General features: G+C 46.6%; 1 protein-coding gene across 1 annotated transcript in view; it reads left to right on the forward strand.

Moving 5' to 3' along the window:
* Positions 1–12,638, forward strand: part of LOC136055224 (nipped-B-like protein) — a 270,748-nt gene that overhangs the window by 178,278 nt on the left and 79,832 nt on the right. The gene's annotated exons all lie outside the window — the stretch shown is intronic.

Raw genomic sequence — 12,638 nt, forward strand, 5'->3', positions numbered from 1 at the left:
GCACCCCTAATAGGATGGAGAATGAATCTATGAGAAGAAAATAGAAACCAGAAGTGCAAGAACTCATGGTTCACCACCATCAGTTAAATGACTGGTGCCCAGTCAGTTCCCGAGCAGTGGCAGACCTTGGCCAACTCCCCCCAGTTTTTATTGTTTAGTGTGACTGTATAATGGTATGGAATATCCCTTTGCTACTTTGGGTCAGCTGTTTTGGTTCAGTCACTTCCCAGCTCTTTGTGGCCCCCCCTCCAACCTCCTCACTGGCAAGGTCATTTGAGAAGCTAAAATATCCTTGGCTCTGCGCAGCACTGTTCAGCATCAACCAAAACATCTGTTATCAACATTTATTTTCATCCTAAATCCAAAACCTAGCATCATACCAGATACTATGAAGAAAATGAACTCTATTGCAGCTTAAATTAGTACAGTATCCAACCCTTACTATATACCATCTATATTATGCTCAGGACTTGCACTTACCAATTTACTTGGAAAGCAAGGCTGCATGTTTTTCACTGTTCACAGGACTGCTTTTAGCCAATGTATCAGCACATAAAATTATATATAACTTGAGTTAGCACTGCCCTGCATTTGGTTTCAGCCCAGACAGTGCCAATCACACTGCTGTTTGGCTGTTGTTCAGTGATGGGTGCATGCCCATGTCTGGGCCAGACTGCTTGGCAGGGAAGAGCTACTGCCATGACAGCACAGGGCAGGGGGCAGCCGCATGATGGACTGGGTTGGGCCACATTCAGCTCACAGGGTAGAGATGCATCTGGTAAGCAATTAGTTGATGTTTTAAAATTAGTAATATGGATGGGATGTTATTCTGTAAAGCTTATGAGATTTAATATTGGATCATTTGTTTCTTCTGTAGTTATCATTTCTGTTATATGATTGCTTTTCTTCTTTGTGCTAAAATTTGGACTACTTGGGTGTCAAACTGGAGTACATAATCTCACATTTTGATATTAATGTTACAAACTTATCACGGTTGGTTTTTCTTTTTTCCTTTTTTTTTTTTTGTATTTTAAGCATTTAGATTTCCTACATATCTGTTTTACAGATCTGACCTCTCAAAATAAAGAAAGCAAGTGATAGGGGAAAGGATTTCAACTGTATACAGGATTATTTATAAATGAAGTTACAAGAATATCATTGTGAATGTGTGGTTAAAGTGATTTTTCAATGTTTATTAGATAAGAAATTGTGAAGAAATCTGTAAATATATAATGGATTATTTGTGTGTGTAGTAAGCGGTATCCATATAATGAATTTTCTGTTTTAGAACTGTACTAACCTGAATATTTTGACTCTTAAAGACCAAAAAGTACAAGAACAAAATTAATTATTATATAAAATAAGAGGCACCTTGATAGATATTTTCTTTTAATCACGAAAATAGAAACATCTCCCTTTGTAGGGTGAATAACCCAAAACAATAGTACCCACAGGAAACAATGGAGGTGGATGGTATATTTTGTATGCCTTATCCAGATGGTATACAGACAACCAGTAAATAAAAAAAGGCTCACATGACACTGATGGTCAAGGCTAGCCCATGATTCCAGAGGAGAGGGAACTTCAGCAAGAGATCCTTCCCCAGTGGTGGTCAGCCCTTAAATGGGATCTGGGAGAGGTGGAGCCAGAATCCACCCCTTCCAGTCACACAGGTGAGTTGCCTTCACCTGTGCACCTGTGGCAGACACAGTGCTCACCTCAGGTGATCAATCAGTGGTTCAGGCTGTGATTCAACAGTTCCCATACACTCCACCCCTTCAATACTTGAACCACTGATCAAGTTAACTATAGGGTGAGCCTTCCTTAATACAGAGATATAAGCATTGCAATGCATTCTATAATGGCCTGTTGCAATGCATATCAATATAGTCTGGGTTGAGTGATAATCAGCGTATGGCTTGTGTTATTCCTTGGGCCAGTGCTCGGTGGTGTTTACTGGAAGCATGCAGTCACATGGTGCAGGTCGATCCTATGCTCCATCAGCCCCAGGTAGGCCATCACCAGATGTTGCACATGATCTTACATCAACTCTGGAACACTTAAGCAGTATTTTGCTTCTTCTGGCAATTCTGAAGACTCAGACTCACAGGGAGTAATATAGGTGGTTCAAGGGTACCAAGAGGGAAAGGTCTACCCTCCAGGGTAAGATACAGGCCATATTCCTATCTTGGTCAACACTTGAGCTTGTATGGGGGGCATGCCCTGGCCTCCTGTACCAAACCTTTTGTCCAGTTGTCTGTGGCTGTACAACTATATCAGGCACCAAAGGGGGTGTCCTGATCTGCGGTAGGGACATGATGGGGGTCCCTTTAGCAATTAAGACTGGAGTGTTGACCACAATATTGGCAGGCCATGTACCAATTACCAGAGGGACTACTGAACCTCCCACCTCCAATAATCTCCCCCAAGGTGCAAGTAGGCCACACCACCATGGTCCTACCTGCACCTTCCAAGGCCATTGTATTCTGTTGGCACCTGGTTTTAAGTACTCAGGGGCAGGGAGCAGAAGATTGTTATCATTGCCAATCTGAGGTCTTACTCAGTTATCGGTGCCCGTAATTTGGATCCTAAGTGGGGAGGCCCATGTTGTCTGTAACATTTTCAAGGCACAGGGTCTGCTGTCTCTAGGTCTTTCATTCAGGTCTTGCAGGGTTTCATTTAGTCTCTTTGTCCACCCCTGCAGAGACTGAGAGTCTGTCTTCAGGGCAGCCTTGAGAATACCATTATAACGCTCAATAAGGCCTGCCCCCGTTGGATTGTATGGCAGGTGGAATTGCCACTCAATGTTGTTGTCTTCTGCCCAGCATTGTATCATTGCACTCGTAAAGTGAATCCCTTGGTCGCTCTCGATGACTTGCGGTGTCCCATAGACAGCCATCAATCTCATGAGTGCTTTTATGGTATATGCCTGGTTTGCTTTCAGTACTGGATAGGCCTACATTAGCCCTCTTGCGGTGTCAGCACAGGTTAGAGCATATCTCGCCCCCTCAGACTGAGGGAGGAGCCCAATGTAATCAACCTGCCATCTCGGTAGAGGATTGTGTCCTCTAGCAAGATGAGCTGTTGTTTCAGGCAACGGCCTTGGTCTCATCTTGGAGCAAGCGTCGCAGTCTTGGCATGCCTGAACGATGTCAGATGGGCAGTATGGGCAGTCTCCTTGCTTTAGCAGCTGCCCACATTGTCTTCTGTTCAGCATACTGCAGCTTTTGATGTAACCAGTGGGCAATTTTCTTCTCTGATGGTGAATTCTCAACCCATCTAACTTGGGCCAGTGTGTCAGCTTCATGATTTCCTGGTAACTGTAGGGGTTGGTGATCAGAAATGTGGTAGACACATACAGTCCTGTGTTTAACTGTATTCCATATGTTAAACCACATATCTTTGCCCCAGATTCGTCAGGTGTGGATAGTCCAGTCCCAGGAAGCCCACTGCATGATCCAAAGAGTGACTCCTGGTACACAGCAGAAATACCTGAGTAAATATTCAGGACACTATAACCAGGTTCTTTGGTTATAATCATCCCCAAGGTTGGCAGCTCTGCTCACTGGCTACTCTGACCATCACCCTCTTCAAACCACATTGTGTCAGTGGGGGTATGGTATGCTACTGCTCTCCACTTACTTGGGTTGCCCTTGCTGGACCCGTCCGTGTACCAGGCACCTTCAGGAATGGGATATTTTCTTTCCTGGATGGGACTCTTCTGTGGAGGAGTGACCGAAGTTTCTTTTAGTGCATCAGTGTGATATGTCACTGGGCCTAGGATCTTTTGAAGCTCTTCTTTCAGTGGTGAGGAAGACAGACTACTCCTCTGACTGAGGTAGGCGACCCATCTTGCCACTGTCTGTGCCTGGGCTACCCCTGTCTTAGGAAGGGGGGTCAGATCTCTTACCCACCCCTGAATTGGCAGACTGGTCTTAACTATGACTTTGGCTGTCTGGGTTATTGGCTCTACCGCTTGTAATGCAGAATAGGCAGCCAATGGCTGTTGTTAAATCATACTATATCTTTCTTCTGCTCCATGCCAGACCCGAGACCAGAAACCAATGGGAGTCCAAACAGAACTCTGATGTTTTCACAGGCCCTACCCAAAGCCATCCTGAGCAATATGAACATCCAATTTGTGTCTGAGAGGGTAGGATCTAATGTACACAATGCCTGGGCTTGTTTAACTGCCTGTTTTCCTTGTTGGAGGGCATCCTGTTCCATTCTCCCCCAATCCCATGATTGGCCCTTTTTTATGAGACTATACAATTGTCTCAGCAGCTGTGCTAAATGAGGTATAAAGGAAAGCCAATATCCCAATATACCTAGAAATTCCTGCAGCTGCTTTGGTGTTGTTGGGACTGGGAATGCCTGAACCTTATCTATGATGGCACTGGGTAGTACTTTGGTCTTTCCTGACCAGACTACCCCCAGAAATTTCACAGATAGGCCTGGACCTTGTACTTCTTGTGGATTGATAGCCCATCCTCTTTCACATAGGCAGACAGTTAATGAATCTGCTACCTCTCCTACCGTCTCCAGTGTGTCAGATGTTAAGAGGAGATCATCAATGTAGTGGTATAGGTTGACGTTATTAGGTTTTCTCCAATTAGCTAGGTCATCACATGCCACCAAGTTATGACAATACATTGGCAAATGTATGTACTCTTGTGGCAGGACCTGAAAGGTCCACTGCCTGCCTCCCCGTGTAAATGCAAATTTATCATGGGATTCTTCAGCAATTGGAATACTGAAGAATGCATTTGCCAAATCTAGGACACAGTGGTAGGTTTTGATTTCTCTATTGAGTGTGTCCATTAGGGAAATAACATTGGGTATGGCTGCATAGATGGGCGGCGTGACCTTATTCAATTCACTGTAGTCCACGATCATTCTCCATGTTCCATCTGACTTTCACACTGGTCGTATGGGGGAATTGTATGGCTGTTTATGGTTCTTGTAACGCTTTCTTTTTCTAGTTCCTGCACCATCCTTGATATTTCATCTTGTCCCCCCAGGAGTCTATACTGTCTTACATTAGTAATCTGGTGCAGTTTTGGCAAATAGGCTCATGTTTTGCACGGCCCCTCAGTGTTGTCTGTACCACCCAAATACTAATGTACTTTTGCTGATGTCTGAACTCTCCCACAGTCGTCTGGAGAGCCAGACCCCATAAAATGTCTACGCCCAAGATGTATTCTGGGATTGGGGCTATAGATGCTTTATACTCCTGGGGTGGGAGATGCCCAGTCCCCAATTTCAACCATGTTTGTGTTACCGGAATGGTCTGTCCCCTAAACCCACCAATCATCACTCTATTACCCTTAAATTTTGATGGATCTCCATATGTAATCGATGTTTCCACATTGGTGTCTACTAAAGCCATTACTCTTTGCATGTGTGTTTCTGACCAAAATATTGACAGTTCTACATAGGGCCTCCAGTCCCATCTGGAGGCCCTAAGGGAACCAATGCCCCTTGTCACTACATGGATTTTGCCAGATCAAGATCTTTTACCACAGGTGTCTCAGGTATTGTAGCCTGAGACACCTGTGGAGATTTTTTCCTCCTGTATAGTACTATAAAATCAGCCAAATTCCAGGTTGCAGTAGGTGCTTCTTGTATTATTCATACTCCTGTTTTTCTGGGAGTACTCTGAAGTTTTTGATCGTTTCTGTGTTGTTTCCATAGCTGTAATAAAATATGGTTGGGCTGCCCATTGCTTTTAGCAAATGCAACCCTGGCCCATATAAGATCATTGAAAATGGTTTTCCAAGACACTCACGTGGGGCCTGGTCAGGGTGTCCTAGGGGTAGTCTTCTGGGTTCTAATTGGCAAGGCCTCGGCTTCCTCCGCCATGCAGACATTGTGCCTAGTTCTTATGTGTTTTGTTTTCCCCAGGTCTGCTACCAGTTGGGCTGCTTGTTGTATAATGTTTTCTGAAGCTACTGAAGGATTTAGTATGGAGACCAATGTCCCATAAAGATGAGAAGGGGCTTGCTGCAATATCAGGTCTCTCATACCTGATTTTTCTGCGTCTGGACTTTCAAATGCATCAGAATACATGGCCTCCCTCATACCCAATTCTCAAGTGTACATTTGGAGGTCCTCCATAGAGGACCATAAACTGTTATAAATTGGTATATCTGTTTTATTGGGCCTTTTTAGGTGGCATGCCACCCTCGATGACTGTATAATACAGTGTTTTTCAGTAGTATACTGGATGGCAGCATATAATCTTTGCCTCAGGCTTGGGTGTATGTTTATAGATGCTAGCTTGGACGTTTCTGTCCTGCATCTCAGTCTTAGGAGCCATGATGGTATGCTTTCTCTAGGCTTTTGATGGTTCCACTGTACTAGGTCCATCAACTCATTTGCTGCATATGGGTGAGCTGCTACATGCAAGTAGGTTTCAGCAGGGGACCATTGGTCCAGAGGCACCCCTGCTCTTTCTTTTTTTTTCTGAGTTATAATTGGGTGGATCTCAAAGGGATCCATCGTTGATGGAGCTTTGAAATCTGATTTAGAGACAATATCCTCTGAGGTATCCAGGTCCATTACTTCAAGGACCCGAGTGTCCTCAACTGAAATGCTTCCTATTTGCCTCATTGGGGCATTTAGTCCTGGATTTTTGGTTGTTAATATGCCCAATTGCTGTTCTAATTTCTCGATATGGTCTCTTAATCCTGGCTCTCAGATTCTATGTTGTTATTTGTTACTTCCAGTTGGTGTAATGCCATTACCAGGGGCCAAGCCACAGCAGATGCAGCTAGCCAGCACTCCTTTGTAATGAGTACACCCTTATCTAAACCTTGGAAATAATCTCTTAAACAGGTCGGAGATGGCAAAACAGTCCCCGTAACACTCAAGGGTCCCCATTTTTCAACAATTGTGGCTAAGCTGTAATAGGGTGACCCCATAAGTCTTGGGATTTTACCTGGGATCATTTGTACTAGGGGGGTAACATTCTTGCCCCTACCCCATTTGAAGATATTTCAAATGAAATATATAGGTTTTCTATCCATTGATCATTCTTTTTTTCCAGCTTGCCTGGCTCACCAATTGTAGGGTGAATAACCTGAATGAATAGTATCCACAGGAAATCATAGGGATTGGAAGGGACCTCAACAGATCACTGAGTCCAACCCCCTGCCAAAGCAGGTTCCCTACACCAGGTAGCACAGGTAGGCATCCAGGTGGGTCTTGAATATCTCCAGAGAAGAAGATTCCACAACCACCCAGGGCAGCCTGTTCCAGTGCTCTGTCACCTTCGCTGTGAAGAAGTTCTTGCACACATTCATGTGGAGAACCTCCTGTGCTGCAGTTTCTGTCTGTTCCCCCTTGTCCTGTCTCCGCACACTTCTAAAAAGAGTCTGGCCTTGCCACTTTGTCCTCCACACCATAGATATTTGTAAACCTAAATCAGGTCCCCTCTCAGTCTTCTTTTCTCAAGGCTAAACAAACCCAGTTCGCTTAGCCTTTCTTCATAGGGGAGATCCTCCAGGCCCCTCACCATCTTTGTGGCCCTGTGCTGGACTCTTTCCAAGGGATCCCTGTCTTTTTTGTACTGGGGAGCCCAGAACAGGACACAGTACTCCAGATGAAGCCTCACCAGGGCAGAGTAGAGAGGGAGGATCACCTCCCTTGACCTGCTGGCCGCGCTCTTTTTAATGCATCCCAGAATGCCATTGGCCGTCTTGGCCACGAGGGCACACTGCTGGCTCATGGTCAACCTGTTGTCCACCAGGACACCCAGGTATCTCTCTACAGAGCTCCTCTCCAGCATGTCATCCCCCAGCCTGTACTGGTGCATACAATTATTCCTCCCTAGGTGCAAGACTCTACACTTGTTTTTGTTAAATTTCATCTGGTTTCTGACTGCCCAGCTCTTCAGCCTGTCCAGGTCTTGCTGAATGGGCAGCACAGCCTTCTGGAGTGTCAGCCAATCCTCACAGCTTTGTATCATCAGCAAACTTGCTGAGGGTGGCCGCTATCCCCTCATCAAGGTAATTGATGAAGATATTGAACAAGATTGGACCCAGCACGGACCCCTGGGGGACACTGCTGGTTACAGTCCTCCAACCGGACTCTACACCACCAACGACAACCCTCTGTGCTCTGCTAGTCAGCTAGTTCTCAACCCACTTCACTGTCCACTCATCTATCCCACATTTCCTCACCTTTGTTATAATGATGTCACGGGGGACAGTATCAAATGCCTTGCTGAAATCAAGGTAGACTACATCCACTGCCCTCCCCATATCCACACAGCCAGTGACAACATCATAGAAGGCCACCAGGTTGGTCAAGCATGATCTCCCCTTGGTGAACCCATGCTGGCTACTCCTGATAACCTCCTTTTCTTCCAATTGCCTGGAGATGGCATTCAGCACAACCTGTTCCATCACCTTTCCAGGGACAGAGGTGAGACTGACTGACCTATCATTACCCGGATCTTCCTTCTTGCCCTTTTTGAAGACCGGAGTGACGTTGGCTATCCTCCAGTCACCAGGCACATCCCCCATTCTCCAAGACCTCTCAAAGATGATAGAGAGCGGTTCAGCAATCACCTCCACCAGCTCCCTCAGCACTCGTGGATGCACCCCATTGGGTCCCATGGATTTATGAACATTAGCAATGCCTAGGCACTCACAGACCACCTCTTCCCTGACTAAAGGAAAGTGTCCCATTCTGCAGACCCTCTCACTAACCTCCAGGGTCTGGGATTCCCGAGGGAGAGCTTTTTCACTGAAGACAGAAGCAAAGAAGGCATTCAGTATCTCTGCCTTCTCAGCATCCCCCATTACCAGAACACCTCCCTCACCTAGCAGGGGGCCCACATTCTCCCTAGTCTTCCTTTTAGTGTTGACATACTTAAAAAAGCCTTTTTTTATTATCCTTTATCACTTTTGCCAGATTCAATTCCAGATGTGTTTTAGCCTTCCTGGTTGCATCCCTGCAGGCCCTGAGAACCTTTCTATATTCTTCCCACGTGGTCAGACCCTTTTTCCACATTTCATGGCCCTTCTTCCCTTTGAGTTTGCGCATGAGCTCCTTGCTCATCCACACAGGTTTCCTGCCACCCCTTCCTGATTTGCTCACAGGGACACACTGACCCTGAGCATGGAAGTAGCACTGTTTAAATGCTGACCAGCTCTCACAGGCCCCCTTACCTTCTAACACCCTAGCCCACTGGATAGCTCCAAAGTATGTCCCGGAAGAGATCAAAGTTGGCTCTCCTGAAGTCCAGGGTTGCAATCCTACTTTTTGCTTTGCTCCTTCCACTCAAGATCTTGAACTCTACCATCTCTTGATCACTACTACCCAAGCTGCCCCCGACATTTACTTCCTTAACAAGTTCTTCCTTGTTAGTGAGAATAAGGTCCAGTAACACCCCTCCCCACATTGGTTCCTCCACCACCTGCATCAGTAAGTTGTCTTCAACACATTGCAAGAACCATCTGGACCGTGTGTGTTTGGCCAAGTTGCTCATCCAGCAAATATCTGGATAATTGAAGTCCCCCATAAGCACCAGCGCATGGGAATGTGTGGCTACTTCTAATTGCTTTATGGAAGTCCTCATCAACCTCCTCTTCCTGATCAGGGGGCCTTTAGTATACACCCACAACAGTGTCACCGTTACCAGCCTGCCCCTTGATCCTCACCCACAAGGTCTCTACTGGTACATCACTCTCCCCCAAGTGGAGTTCAATATATTCTAACTTCTCTCTCACATAAAGAGCAACTCCACCACCTCACCTTGCCATCCGATCTTTCCTAAAAAGCACATAGCCCTCCATGGCAACATTCCAGTCATGAGAGCTGTCCCACCACATCTCTGTGATTGCAATGAGATCATGGCCTTGCGACCGCACGCGGATCTGCAACTCTTCCTGTTTATTTCCCATGCTGTGCGCATTAGTGTACAGACAGTTAAGGGAAACAGCATCCCCCCACCTCTCACTATGTCTAGGAACTCCACTCTCTTCACCCAGCAAGCTCTGTTTTGAGCCTTGAACTACCCTCTTGGCCCCAGTGGCCCTCATTTTGTCCCCTTCCCCCTTCATACTTAGTTTAAAGACCTGTCAATAAGTCCCGCCAGTTCCTCAGCTAGAATCCTCCTACCCCTTGGAGACAGGCTGCTTCCACCTGCAGCCATCATGCCAGGTGCTGAGTAAATTTCCCCGTGGTAAAAAAAAAACAAAATTCCTATGTTTGCACCAACTCTTAAGCCATTTATTTAAGAGGTGGTTTTTTTTGGATCTTCCCAGTATCCTTCCCTGCCACTGAAGGTATAGAAGAAAAAGCCACCTGCACACCTGTTCCTTCAACTACCTGCCCCAGTCTCCTGAAGTCATCCTTGGTAGTCTTCAGGCTTTTCTCAGCAACTTCATCACTGCCAGCCTGAACTATCAATAGTGGGTAGTAATCAGAAGGGTGGATCAGTCTGGGAAGTCTCCTAGAAATGTCCCTGACCCGTGCCCCAGGGAGGCAGGACACCTCCCTGCGGATAGGGTCAGAGTGACATATAGGGCCTTCTCTTCCTCCCAGCAGGGAGTCACCTATGACAACCACCCTTCTGTCCTTCCAGGTGGATGAAGTCTTGAGGCGTGGGGGCAACTGCTTCACCCGAGGCACCCTCACGGGTGGGCCTCCCTCCACACCTGCACTCACCTCTCCCTCGACTTCCAGGGCCTCAAACCTATTCCACAGAGGCACTTGAGGAGCCGAGGATGGTCGAGACAGGGGATGCCCACTTCGCCAAGTTGGTATCCGTTTCCATTCATCCTTCTCTCTCAAATTGCCTTGCTCTGCTCGGAAACAACAGGACAGGGGCTCCACCACTGTGTGGTGGATATCACCTTGCCCTGCCGGGAGAGGGTTACAGTGCTTTTGCCACAGCTTCCCCCCCCCCCCCCCCCCGGAGAGGGAGTAGGAACATGCAGTAGGAACACAGTCTGCCTGCCGATTCCCCTCTATCACCTGTTTGCAAGGTGACAGGGGCGACATGCTCTGTGTGGAGTCTCAGCTGCGTTCCAGGATCGCAGGACTGATAGGGACTGGCACCACCAGTCAATCTCCCTCTCACAATCCTTTATGGTCCTCAGCCTCTCCACCTCCCCCTTCAGGCAGACCACAAGGCTGAGTAAGTCATTTACCTGGTCACACCTTACACAAGCGCTGCCTCCATCTCCAGGCACTGCAAAGGCCAGGCTCTGGCACTCATCACAGCCAGTGACCTGTACGCTAGTGTGCTGTTTTCGGACCTCAGTCTGGGTCTCTACACTCTTCTTGGCTGCAGCCTTCCTCATACATGTGCAGGGGACCTCTGTCTGGGTCTCCACATTTTTCCTGGCAGTAGCCTTCTGCCAGGGGGCAGCCATGGCAAACCAGTATACCCCTAACACTAGCACAAATTAGAATTGCCTTAACAAGGGTGCAAATGAACAACCCCGGCCTGCTACTGGTAGTGCTGGCTCTGCCCTCACCCTGTTACCAGGTCATTGACAGGTGCTCCCGCACCTGTCACTCATTTCAGTGAAAACGACAGAGACAATACTCCTCCTCTTCGTCTTGGTGGGCAGTGCCCTCCTAGAGGCTCTTTCTGGGCAGTGGGCGCGGATGGAGAGCCGTTGCCCTGGCAACATCCCCACCGCATCAGCTGCTCTTGCAAGAGCTGCCAGGCTGCTCTGATGCCTCGGGAATCCCTGGATGAGGGAAACCGAATGAATTCTCTGTGCACCCCGCAATCAGCCGCCTCAACTCTGGCTCTGAAGCAGCGAACCTACTTGATCAAGAAAATAACAGAGTGGATGGTATATTTTGTAAGGCTTATCTGGGTGGTAAACAGACAGCCCGTAAATAAAGAAAAGGTCATTTGTCACTGTTGGTTGACACTAGCCTAGAACTCCACAGGGGAGGGATCTCCAACAAGAGATCTTTCCTCAATGCTGGTCAGCTCTTAAATGGGGTCTGGGAGAGGTGGAGCCAGACTCCACCCCTTCTGGTCACACAGGTGAGTTGTGTTCACCTGTGCTCCTGCGTCTGTCTCAGTGCTTGCCTCAGGTGATCAGTCAGTGGTTCAGGCTGTGATTCAACAGTTCCCATACACACATAAAATTATGACATTTTTGTTGTCAGCTAAGTGTAAAGATTTTCTATGAAACCTGCTTGTTCTTTATAGTGATACAATTCAGTTCTAGTCTCAAAGGATAGACTTTGAATTCATACAATTCTGTTAACAGGAAATTAGTAATATTTAGAAGTTCTAGCTCCCTTAGAGCCATATACAGTGCATGTATGCTTTCTAAAGTGTTTCTGAACTAGACTTCTTAGTCTATCACTTCTGATTATTTAAACAGTATGTTTTGCATAATGATTTTACTGACTTGTCCAATGGGCCTGATTCTAGTAGCTGTGGCACTCAGGAGCAATATATTCATTTTGAACTCAGGTTTATAAATTTTCTGCAGTGTTTTAGTTTATGTCATTTTTTGAGAAGTCACACGTTTTTATATGTTCTGTAGTAACTTGGTGAATATTTTCCAGGAAGAAAAAAATATATTTAAATGTGAAAGGACCCAGACTACTTTACCTAACATACTCTTTACATATACTACAGGGACCTTATATCC

The sequence above is a fragment of the Cyrtonyx montezumae genome, unplaced genomic scaffold, assembly GCF_038088225.1.
Source record: "Cyrtonyx montezumae isolate F1298 unplaced genomic scaffold, pur_monq_1.0 scaffold_4, whole genome shotgun sequence".
Lineage (NCBI taxonomy): Eukaryota > Metazoa > Chordata > Aves > Galliformes > Odontophoridae > Cyrtonyx > Cyrtonyx montezumae.